This window comes from Anabrus simplex, chromosome 7, assembly GCF_040414725.1.
Source record: "Anabrus simplex isolate iqAnaSimp1 chromosome 7, ASM4041472v1, whole genome shotgun sequence".
In the NCBI taxonomy this organism is placed as follows: domain Eukaryota; kingdom Metazoa; phylum Arthropoda; class Insecta; order Orthoptera; family Tettigoniidae; genus Anabrus; species Anabrus simplex.
Window position 1 is genome coordinate 73,531,882 of NC_090271.1, and position 13,466 is coordinate 73,545,347.

General features: G+C 37.8%; 1 protein-coding gene across 1 annotated transcript in view; it reads right to left on the reverse strand.

Annotated features, from left to right (window-relative positions):
* PIG-T (phosphatidylinositol glycan anchor biosynthesis class T) overlaps window positions 1-13,466 on the reverse strand; it is a 260,582-nt gene that overhangs the window by 75,807 nt on the left and 171,309 nt on the right. The gene's annotated exons all lie outside the window — the stretch shown is intronic.

A 13,466-nucleotide genomic window follows, 5' to 3' on the forward strand; every position in this document is an offset into this window, starting at 1 on the left:
CATCATCGATAATAGGTCCACAAATGAAACCAATATATTAGACAAACTCAACACAATAGACCTCCACATAAAATTTACCACAGAAACCGAAAACAATCGCACTCTGAACTACTTGGACATAACGGTAACCAGACATGAAGACCACCTTTCTTACAAAATATTTAGAAAACCCATGCACACCTCAAACACAATTAAAATAGATTCCGTTCACCCCAACATACACAAAAGAGCAGCCTACTACAGCATGATACAGAGAGCTTTTAATATACCATTAACAAAAGACGCTTTAAATAAAGAATTACAAATAATACATGACATAGCTAAAAACAATGGATACAAGAAAGAAATGGTTAACAAAATCATTCACAAAATAAAATCCCAACCCAAAACCAAACTACTGTAACAAAAATAGACAAACTCAAGAAAGATTACGCACTATTCACCTTCAATAATGTACACATATACTCTATTACTAACGTTTTTAAAAAACATAACTTAAGAATAGCATTTAAAACTACACACAACAGTACCAATATCATACACAACGTCAGGACAATCAACAGCAACAATAAATGCAACCACTCAGGGATGTACCGTATTAAATGCAATAACTGTGAGATAAGCTATGTCGGACGCACTGGTAGGAAATTTCTAACCCGATATAATGAACGCATAAATGCTGTAACACACAATCATTTTTCCTCAATAGGCCAACTTATCGAAGACTATAAACACAGTTTCACGACTATGGAGAACGACATGCAAATCCTGAACATAAACCCAAGGGACCCCTGCTCAACATAACAGAAGAATTTTACATTTCTCTAGATCAGTATATCAATCCAAATTTCAACATAAATGAAATTACAGAAAAAATATCATCATCTTCAATACAGTCATCCCCGCCCTAAAAAACAGTTACCTTACCATAATCAATAAACAAAACATGACACGCGACAGAGAAACGTCAAATGACACACCTGGCTCCACCCCTGTCCCCACAACAGCAACTTTCCTTACCCCTCCTTCCCTTCCCCTCACAGCAGCTAGTATGAACCCAAGACGAACACGAAGCAGTACACAACGAGCTCACATATCAAATGCAACTCAACCACCACCAATAACAGTAAGTACATATTCAAATTAGCACACACAATCCTTAGATATTCCTCCAACATAAAATATCACTCACAACTCAATCTTATCTTCCACAGATAATTATAAAATCACTGCACAGCTACAGATGGGAAAGGAGCCACCACTTTGAATCCTATGCCACTCAAATTTTATGGATGTCATAGGATAACATGATTCAATTTTAACATAAAAACAACAAGATTCAACACACAGCAGAGCTGTATACACATATTTTATCCTAATTGTATCCATACGTCTGGCACTCTTTTTGAACTTGGAAAGTATATATATGTATATACTTGAAGACAAAATCTTTTATACATATAATGTGATAATTTTACATGCAAATCATATCATTCAAGCTCCAAAAAACATCAACCAAGTGCACAACTACGAAAATAAGACTTGAACACAGAAGTCAACCGATGAACTGAATAACACGCAAGACACAAACGTTCATGTGCATGAAGTGCTCCTACATATATTGTTTTTATCTTATATACTTATAAGTTAGTTTCAAGTGGAGATAATGTTTTATAAACTAATTTAAGACCTAAAGCATATCATTATAGACATACAATTGCATTGTCACACAGTGACATACACGCCAGTTCCCGTTTTGACATGCCCCATTTGGACGTGACCAAATACTTGTTATCATATGGCATTCCCCAGTCAATGTAATCTTAATCATAGCTTCATGATCTATATGTGAATATATTGTTCAGCTGAAAATAACCCTATGTAGGGTGTCGAAACCGGTACTGTAGCATAATACATACATACATTATCATTATAGACTGTTATGCCTTTCAGCGTTCAGTCTGCAAGCCTCTGAGAATTTACTAAATGTCGTCACAATCCTCGATTTGCAACTAGTGTTGTGGCCTCATTTAGTTCCGTACCTCTTATCTTTAAATTGTTAGAAACCGAGTATAACCATCGTCGTCTTGGTCTACCTCTACTTCTCGTACCCTCAATAGCAGAGTCCATTATTCTCCTAGGTAAACTATCCTCCTCCATTCGCCTCACATGACCCCACCACCGAAGCCGGTTTATGCAAACAGCTTCATCCATAAGTTCATTCCTAAATTAGCCTTTATCTCCTCATTCCGAGTACCCTCCTGACATTGTTCCAACCTGTTTGTACCAGCAATCATTCTTGCTACTTTCATGTCTGTTACTTCTAACTTATGAATAAGATATCCTGAGTCCACCCAGCTTTCCCTCCCGTAAAGCAACATTGGTCTGAAAACAGACCGATGTAAAGATAGTTTCGTCTGGGAGCTGACTTCCTTCTTACAGAATACTGCTGATCGCAACTGCGAGCTCACTGCATTAGCTTTACTACACCTTGATTCAATCTCACTTACTATATTACCAGCCTGGGAGAACACACAACCTAAATACTTGAAATTATCGGCCTGTTCTAGCTTTGTATCACCAATCTGACATTCAATTCTGTTGAATTTCTTACCTACTGACATCAATTTAGTCTTTGGGAGACTAATTTTCATACCATACTCATTGCACCTATTTTCAAGTTCCAAGATATTAGACTGCAGGCTTTAGGCACAATCTGCCATTAAGACCAAGTCGTCAGCATAGGCCAGACTGCTTATTACATTTCCACCTAATTGAATCCCTCCCTGCCATTTTATACTTTTCAGCAGATGATCCATGTAAACTACGAACAGCAAAGGTGAAAGATTTTTTTTTTTGCTAGGGGCTTTACGTCGCTCCGACACAGATAGGTCTTATGGCGACGATAGGTGAAAGATTACAGCCTTGTCTAACCCCTGTAAGTACCCTGAACCAAGAACTCATTCTACCATCAATTCTCACTGAAGCCCAATTGTCAACATAAATACCTTTGATTGATTTTAATAATCTACCTTTAATTCCATAGTCCCCCAGTATAGTGAACATCTTTTCCCTCGGTGCTCTGTCGTATGCTTTCTCTAGATCTACGAAACATAAACACAACTGCCTGTTCCTCTCGTAGCATTTTTCAATTACTTGGCGCATACTGAAAATCTGATCCTGACAGCCTCTCTGTGGTCTGAAACCACACTGGTTTTCATCCAACTTCCTCTCAACGATTGATCGCACCCTCTCTTCCAAGATGCCAGTGAATACTTTGCCTGGTATACTAATCAATGAGATACCTCGATAATTGTTGCAATCCTTCCTGTTTCCTTGCTTATAGATAGGTGCAATTACTGCTTTTGTCCAATCTAAAGGTACCTTACCAACACTCCATGCTAATTTTACTACCCTATGAAGCCATTTCATCCCTGCCTTCCCACTATACTTCACCATTTCAGGTCTAATTTCATCTGTTCCTGCTGCCTTATGACAATGGAGTTTTCTTACCATCCTTTCCACTTCCTCAAGCATAATTTCACCATCATCATTTTCCTCCTCCCCATGCGCTTGGCTGTTCGCAACACCACCAGGATGATTTCCTTTTACATTGAGAAGATTTTCAAAATATTCCCTCCACCTCTCCAGTGATTCCCTGGGATCTATTACGAGTTCACCTGAATTACTCAAAAACACTGCTCATTTCCTTTTTCCCTCCCTTCCTACGATTCTTTATTACTGTCCAGAAAGGTTTCCCTGCTGCTTGACCTAGCCTTTCCAGATTGTTACCAAAATCTTCCCATGACTCCTTTCTTTTTGGATTCAACAACTATTTGTTTCGCTCTGTTTCTTTCATCTACGTACAAATCCCAAATGCAATAAAAAAATATTGATAGGTGGAAGTCCTTTCCTATTTCTAATTACAATGGTTTACAGTGAAACCTCAATTCTCCGTTTTTGGAGGGACCACGAAAAATCTTACAACACGGGAAAACGGAAAATCCGGGAATGAATGAACCATTAACTATTTGGCTAAACATTGCAAAAATGAAATATGTATTCTTATAATCTTACAAACATCCCTAAACCAAACCAAACTGCAGCCCCAATGACCTTCCGCCTACCAAGCAACCGCTGCTCGGTCCGAAGGCCTGCAGATTACGAGGTGATGCATGGTCAATGTAACGAATCCTCTCGGCCATTATTCCTGGCTCTCTAGTCCGGGGTTGCAATCTCACCATTAAACAGCTTATCAATTAAAGGTAATTATGGAATGAGTGAGCCTGGAACCAACCCTCATATCCAGGTAAAAATGCCTGACCTGGTCAGGAATCGAACCCGGGTCCTCCTGGTGAGAGGCAGGCAAGTTAGACCGTGGGGCCGGCTTCAGACATTAATTACCGGTACACAACTTAAAAATCTCGAAACTTTACAATCACTTTTACCGGGAAAACTGTCAGTTTCTTCTGAAAACTTCTTTCAGTTCAGCAATTTTGATCAGCCAAACTCTTTGAAAAATCTAACAGCTGTAATGCCAAGCCAAACAACAATCGACCATAAATAGGTAGTTTTTAATTCTCTAATCTAATAAAATAAAGCACATTAGATACAAAAGAGCCCAACATGATGCCGAAATCCTTTTCTTAAATTTTTATTTTCCATTGTAATACAGTCACCGTTATTCTGTTCGTAGTCAGTTTATGGAAATCTTGTACCATGTAAATTAGGCCTACATCAACTTTTAAAGGTTATGTTGAACTCGAGAATATGGTTTCGAATGTAAGTATCGATCCTCAAGTTCTCGAATGCATTATATTCAACTCTGCCCGTCACTAATCGCAATCAAATTGGAAAGAGAAAAAATATCATTAACACTTCCAAAATTGTGGTTATTCGCGACCTTGACTCAGCTGGAAAGCGTGCTCGCTGCACAAGTCTGCGAAATGATACAAAGTTTTTTAATGTACATGCGCAAAAAACAGACTGCAGTTTTTATAACATTTTAGCACAAAAACGTGAAATTCCCAGTCTTATATTAGGACCAAAACAGTAACAGGCAATTCCAAAACGTCCCATGACTTTATGTAGGCCCCTACAGTATGTGAGGTTCTGGTCTCGATAACATAGCTGTATATGATAATATAAAAATACGGTACTAAATTTGAGTTACTTTAGAGGGAGCAGTTTCTATTCCTGCCTGAAAGCCTAGTGACTATACAGTGCTCTGAGGGAAGTGCCGAAAACCCGTTCGGCGATATACTAAAAAAAAAAGTAAAAATAAACATGTAACCCTGGACGTAATGTAGACGTTTTGCAAGTACGAACATTTGACGAAACTCGTTCCGTCTTCAAGTAGAGCAGCTGAAATGTGCTCTGTCTCCTTCCAATTGTTGTGGACACTCTCTGGTTTTTTATTATTTCCAAGGATTCTCTAAACAATACCACCCGAATGAGATGCTAAGATGGTCCCTTATGCAAGTTCATTGCCGATCGCTTTTCCAGTACGGTACAGTAGGCTACTTCCTCAAATTACCGCAATGACGGGACGTTATCACCAAGATCCGTAAGTATGCCGTAGCCATCCTTTCGTGAGATACAGTTTCTTGAAAAATGCATGATTGAGGATTTAGCATTGATGGGACTGAAATTTACGGACGGCTGATCCGGGAAATTGTTTCTTCAAGGAACGGATAATGCAGGATTTTTACAACGTGATTTAATTAGGATGCTCGCGGGACTACGTAATTTGAACGAATAATATGGGAAAACGTAGTTTCCGGGAACACATAATCGAGGTTCTACTGTATTACTAAGCACAAACAGAAATTACAATTAAAGTGTGAAATTCGCAAGAACTACTCAAAGATTACCAACAAAGCTAAATGCATAGAAAATTATTATTAGCACTATTCCTACTATGCTCTAATAGAAATGAAAACTGCCCTTTGGATAAATGCTGAAGGAGCGAGATGGTTACCGTACACAAAGATAGATATGAATATATCAGGCAAGATACTACCCAATATACCGTATAATTTTAAACATCGAGGTTTCTCGCAATTTTCCGTGCTTTTAGTTGTAACATTTCATGAGAAATACTGCAACCGTCATTCCGCATTTTTCTCACCCATTCCAATAATGCTTCAACACATGGGAATTTGCTCTGTTTTGGGCCATGAAATGCCACTTCCTGCTTTCTCCAATTCTTCACTTGCTTTTCGTGAACAGAAACTCACGGCCCGCTTCTCTGTTACAATTTTCTTCTGCGAATTTCACCACTTTTAGCTTGAATGAAAACAATTAACTTTCCCCATAACAAGTACCGGTATTTAATAACAAGCTCCAAGATGGTTGAGTTATGCGGCAGTAGGCCTTTCCGTTTGTTACAGCAGACGCGCATTCTTACGACAAGGCTCTTAATTGGCACAAAAATTTAAGTGAATAATCGGTTGAAAATTACAGTTTCAGCTGATATGTGAGTAAATATGGTATCATTAGGCCTTCTCGAATTTCAGGTTTATATTATACTTGAGAATATAGTTTTGATTGAATGAAAGTATCCATTCTCAAATGTTCTCGAATGCACTAAATCCTGCCCGTCACTTAATCACAGGCCAGAAAATTAACTGAAAATTTAATAATAAAAACTCAAAAAACCACATTCAGATACTCGCTGCACCAAACCAGTAGGTTACATGTGGAAAATGACAAAAACGTTTTAAATGTTAGGCTGCACATATAAAAGGTCTGCAGATTTTGTAAGGACACTTTAACAGAAATATCCCCACCTTATATTTGGGCTAATATGGCAATATTCTAAGATCTCCCATGGCTTTATGCATATAAGGTGCAACATCTGTTCAGGTCCCCAGAATATAAATGCATTATGGTGCCAGAAGATTGAATGCATCATTGAAAACAGTAACAACTGTGAAAGAAGAAAAAAAAGAAAGGAAAGGGCATATGATTTTTAGTGCCGGGAGTGTCCACAGACAAGTTCGGCTTACCAGATGCAGGTCTTTTGATTTAACGCCTGTAGGCGACCTAAGCATCATGATGAGGATGAAATGATAATGAAGAAGGCACATACACCCAGCCCCCCTGCCAGCAAAATTAACCAATTATGGTTAAAATCTCCAATTGAATCAAACCCGGGACCCCTGTGAACAAAGGACAGCACGCTAACCATTTAGCCATGGAGTTGGACAACAGCTGTGAAAAGTTCAACTTAGGTAACACATCAAAATAAGTAAAAGTGCATAGAAACTACATTTTATAAGGACTTTGTCCCACTTACTTAGAAACGAGCCATGACCAACTATAGCGGTAAGAATATTTCAAGTCATGAGAAATCTTTCAAGCATATTGCAAACACTCAAGACTTGATTCCTGTCTGAAAGCCCAGTAACTAGTACCCTGAGGGAAGTGCGGAAACACGTACCTGTCAGCTTGCATTCGGGAGTTGCATTGTTGGATGCGCTTGAGAACGGTTGGCTGTTGAGAGAGCTCTTGCATTATTGTAGTGATAAAGTAGTGAAAACCTATTGAAATAGCTTAATTTTGTGTATATCTGATTCATTTAGTGCTGTTTATATAGTGGTGTTTAGTGCTTGTTGGTAGAAATTGGGAGTAGTGATATTTATTTAAATTTCGTAACAAGTAATTCAATTGGTCTTCAGTAAATTAAGTTTTCTAGGTTAAGTAGGCTAGCTAGGTGTACCTTGTTTCGAATTTAGGTTTAGGAGATACTTTAGGTAATACTATTAACTTTAAAAATATTTGTAAATATCTGTAGGTTTGTTGTTTGTACTTACAAAGGCAGATTATCATAAGGAATAGTACCGTAACTTCTGCAGCAACTTCTCCGGTATTTCGTATAGATATCCGTTCAAACTATCGCGAAGGTAATAATTTACTACATTACTACATTTACTACATTAAAAAACACGATACGCCTGTAAACTTCCATTTAAAAAGAAGTTAGAGAGATTACACGGTAATAATTAACAGTCATCGTATTGTTATTGATTATTGTCGCTCCTCATATTCAAATATTGCATTGTTGGCTACAGTCGTGAACAAAGGGTGTAGTGTAGTCAAGTAAATATAAATAAAAATCAGCTGACCTTGTATTCCATTCATTTGTACTTCTGAGTAGGTAGTTAGTATCCGTAACTTATATTTCGCTCCCTCGATCTTTCAGTATTAATGAGCGGTTAGCTAATAATAATAAAGTTCATATATCCCAGTAATTGCAGTTCAAGTCCCTGGAGTAGTAGTTTTGATAGAAATATTTGAGAAATTATTGTAGACAACCTCGTATTTTTCAGCAGGCCTAGTTAAGGACACTTTTTTTTCCTCCGTCCCGTGGAGTAGGGAAAATAATAGTAATCCACCAGCTGTAATAATCACATAACCACATTTCAGTAGAATTGTAGTGAAGATAAGGTATAATATATTAGATAGTATCTTGCCAGTTATATTCGTGTTTTTCTTTGTGTAGGGCAAACCTTTTGATACTTAAGCATTTAACCAAACGCAGTGTAGTGTAGTGTAGATACATTGTAGTATAGATACAGTACATTTAGATAGTGCCGTATCTTGCCTGCTATATTCGTGTGTTATCTTTCGTGTGTATCTATTAGACCGTAATACTAATAATAATTTGTCTAAGCATTTAGCTTTGTTGGTAATCTTTGAGTACAGTAGTTCTTGCAAATTTCATTTCTGTTGTGCTTAGTAGTGACATACGGTACGGTACCGGTATCGTAATTAGGATACGTCTGAAAGTAGTTTAAAAATTACTGTAGTGTACTGTACAGTAGTATACGAGTAATATCCTATTAGAATTGAGTGTGCTTATTTTCTTATTGTAAAATATTTGTGTAGTACCGGTGTAGTAGAGGTATCCGTAGAAACTCTTACTAAAATACTGTTGTTGCAATTAGGATAGGCTTAATTGCAGTTTGGAATTGTGTAGTTCTTGTGTATTACTTTCGATATTCAGTAATTAACAGCAGTTTTTATCCTGTTAGGGGTTGTAGAATTAAAAAAAATAGAGCACAACTAAGTAGTATTGTAGTGTAGTCGTATATTAATTACTTTATTGTTGTGTACTATCCCAGACAATATATCCCTTCGTTCATTTATTTTTTTTGCAAATAAGTTATTTTATTTTTTAATTTAATTTCCCCCCCCCCGTAAAGAATGGCTAAGGAGCGCGAGTGTACTTATTGTGGGTGTGGTGAGGCATTGAGGGGTATGAGGGAGGAGTTGGAAAGTTTGAGGGAGATAATTAGGATTCTCACAGAAGACAGGAAGGAAGATAGGACTCCCTCAAACAATGTACAGGTTATAGTAGGTGTACAAGAGGGAGGGGAAGTAGAGGGAGGAGTTGTAGAAGACAGGTGGTCTAATGTTCTAAGGGGAAGGAGATTGCAGGCTAAGGGCTCTATTCAGGATCAGAATTCAGGACAGGTGTCTGTGCGAAATCGGTACGAGTCACTCCAGGTAGAACAACAGGGGGAAGATGAGGGACAGGGAACTGTTGCTGAGATGCGTGGAAGTAGGAGGAAAGGAAAAGGTAGGAAAGGGAAATGTAGAGTAGAGGATAGGAAAAGACAGGTGGAACAGGGTCATGGGAAGGAGAAAAGGGAGGAGGAAGTAGCTTCTGCAGCAGTGAGAGAAGATAGGGCTGACCAGGAGGGGAGGGGATCAGATGAGGTGGGGAGGGTTGAGGCTCTGGTCATGGGGGATTCCATCGTTAGACACGTGGGGAAAGTGTGTGGAGGAAAAGGAACCAGGGTAGAATGTTATCCAGGAATTAGGCTGAGGCAGATGTTGAGGAAAGTAGAAGAGAGGGAGGAGGGGAAGGAGAAGGTGGTAGTGTTTCACGTTGGTACCAACAACGTAAGGCAAGCTGATATAAGTACCAACATAGTTGGAGATGTGTGGGATCTGGTAATTGCAGCACGGGTGAATTTTAAGAAAGCGGAGATTGTTATTAGTGGAATACTGTGTAGGAGGGATACTGACTGGAGGGTGATTGGGGATTTAAATGAGACTATGGAGTGGGTATGTGGGAAACTGGGAGTGAAATTTCTAGATCCTAATGGGTGGGTAGGAGATAGGGATCTGCGCTCAGATGGCCTTCATTTAAACCGCAGTGGTACATATAAGTTAGGAAATTTGTTTGGAAGGGTAATAGGGAGGTACATTCAGGGAAACGGGATGGCCTAGGGAGCGGTGATAAGGGAACAGGGAACTGGAAATCAAGTAGGGATGACATAAAATTGTTAGTGTTGAACTGTAGAAGTACTGTAAAGAAATGAATAGAATTAAGTAATTTAATAGATATATATTTACCAGATATTGTAATAGGAGTTGAATCATGGCTGAGAAATGATATCATGGATGCAGAAATTTTCTCACGGCACTGGAGTGTGTATCGTAGAGATAGGATAGGAATGGTGGGAGGGGGAGTTTTCATTCTGGTGAAAGAAGAATTTGTAAGCTACGAAAAAGTTAAAGATGAGACACATGAAATTCTAGGTGTAAGGCTCATTTCTAAAGATAATAGGCAACTTGATATATTTGGAGTGTACAGATCGGGAAAGGTTAGCACTGACGCGGATTCGGAATTATTTGATAGGATAGTCAGCTATGTGGGAAACGACATGGAAAGAAATGTGATTATAGTGGGAGATCTGAATTTGCCAGATGTCAATTGGGAACGAAATGCGAACAACAGGAAGCATGACCAACAAATGGCAAATAAGTTAATATGGGAAGGACAGCTGATTCAGAAAGTGATGGAACCAACCAGAGGGAAAAATATCCTGGATGTGGTGCTGATAAAACCAGATGAGCTCTATAGGGAAACTGAAGTAATAGATGGTATTAGTGATCATGAAGCTGTTTTTGTGGTAGTTAAAAATAAATGTGATAGAAAGGAAGGTCTTAAAAGTAGGACTGTTAGGCAGTACCATATGGTTGATAAAGCAGGCATGAGGCAGTTTCTAAAAAGTAACTATGATCGGTGGAAAACGGTAAATAAAAATGTAAACAGACTCTGGGATGGGTTTAATGAAATTGTCGAGGAATGCAAAAACAGGTTTGTACCTTTAAGGGTGGTAAGGAATGGTAAAGACCCACCTTATTATAATAGAGAAATAAAGAGACTAAGAAGGAGGTGCAGACTGGAAAGAAATAGAGTTAGAAATGGCTGTGGAAGTAAGGAGAAATTGAAGGAACTTACTAGAAAATTGAATCTAGCAAAGAAGGCAGCTAAGGATAACATGATGGCAAGCATAATTGGCAGTCATACAAATTTTAGTGAAAAATGGAAGGGTATGTATAGGTATTTTAAGGCAGAAACAGGTTCCAAGAAGGACATTCCAGGAATAATTAATGAACAAGGGGAGTGTGTATGTGAAGATCTTCAAAAGGCAGAAGTATTCAGTCAGCAGTATGTAAAGATGGTTGGTTACAAGGATAATGTCGAGATAGAGGAGGAGACTAAGGCCAAAGAAGTAATAAAATTTACATATGATAACAATGACATTTACAATAAGATACAAAAGTTGAAAACTAGAAAAGCAGCTGGAATTGATCAGATTTCTGGGGATATACTAAAGACAATGGGTTGGGATATAGTACCTTATCTGAAGTACTTATTTGATTATTGTTTGGTCGGAGGAGCTATACCAGATGAATGGAGAGTTGCTATAGTAGCCCCTGTGTATAAAGGAAAGGGTGATAGACATAAAGCTGAAAATTACAGGCCAGTAAGTTTGACATGCATTGTATGTAAGCTTTGGGAAGGCATTCTTTCTGATTATATTAGACATGTTTGTGAAATCAATAACTGGTTCGATAGAAGGCAATTCGGTTTTAGGAAAGATTATTCCACTGAAGCTCAACTTGTAGGATTCCAGCATGATATAGCAGATATCTTGGATTCTGGAGGTCAAATGGACTGTATCGCGATTGACCTGTCTAAAGCATTTGATAGGGTGGATCATGGGAGACTACTGGCAAAAATGAGTGCAATTGGACTAGACAAAAGAGTGACTGAATGGGTTGCTATATTTCTAGAAAATAGATCTCAGAGAGTTAGAGTAGGTGAAGTTTTGTCTGACCCTGTAATAGTTGAGAGGGGAGTTCCTCAGGGCAGTGTTATCGGACCTTTATGTTTTCTTATATATATAAATGATATGAGTAAAGGAGTGGAATCGGAGGTAAGGCTTTTTGCGGATGATGTTATTCTCTATAGAGTGATAAATAAGTTACAAGATTGTGAGCAACTGCAATGTGACCTCGAAAATGTTGTGAGATGGAATAGCAGCCCCCCTCCAATAGTTACGTCAACGCAAACAGATCCCCCTCCAGCACAAAACTTCAGTTATAACACACGTAGCAAGAAGTCTACTGTTGCAAATACTTCTAACTCATAATATTACAAGCTATCTTTGTCACCGTCAAATGATTCCACTTTTATATGCTTTTTCAACTAGAATATCTACAAACTCACAATTTACAACATTTGAACATCACTTCAAATTTTGAGATGGTCCATAGTGATCCTATTTGAAACTGTTCTTCAACTTCTATTCACCAACTTCATATCCTCCACGTGTTCTACAACTTCACCATATGCATCTGACTTTCGTCTTTTATCTTCAAGATCATGATTAACTTCGGATCTCTCGACTAACTTTGACTTTTATTCTCTCTTCTTTACTTTGATTATATAAGATTTTTCGCCATCGTCTAATTATAACCGCCAGACTATCAACTTTACTTTTATGCAATCTTACTACTTGTTGTATAACAATCTATTGTTTTATCCATTGTACTTATTTTAGCAGCCTTCTAATGTTAATTTTGTTAATACTTCCACTATTATATCTCATCACATTGTTTTTTCAAACCATCATTGTTATTTTTAATGTTATTTTACTTCAAATCTCTTTAAGATTTTAAAATTAATTTCATTACTACATGTTATTTAGACGCTTATTTTTAATTTAAGGTTAAGACTATGGCTGATGATGCCTTCAGGGAAGGCGAAACATGTACCACTATTAGCTAACAAATTTAGGTAAATCATCCAAGACGATTTTGTATTGATTAGGTGGTCTAATAAATAACTTAATGTTATTATTTCAATCAAATATCATCAATACGGACCAAAAATGATATTTATTACATGTAATAAGTGGTATGTTCCGAGCTGTCAGCGGAGAGATGGCTTGGAATGACATTAGTAGACGAATAAGTTTGAATGGCGTTTATAAAAGTAGGAAAGATCACAATATGAAGATAAAGTTGGAATTCAAGAGGACAAACTGGGGCAAATATTCATTTATAGGAAGGGGAGTTAGGGATTGGAATAACTTACCAAGGGAGATGTTCAATAAATTTCCAATTTTTTTGAAATCATTTCGGGAAAGGCTAGGAAA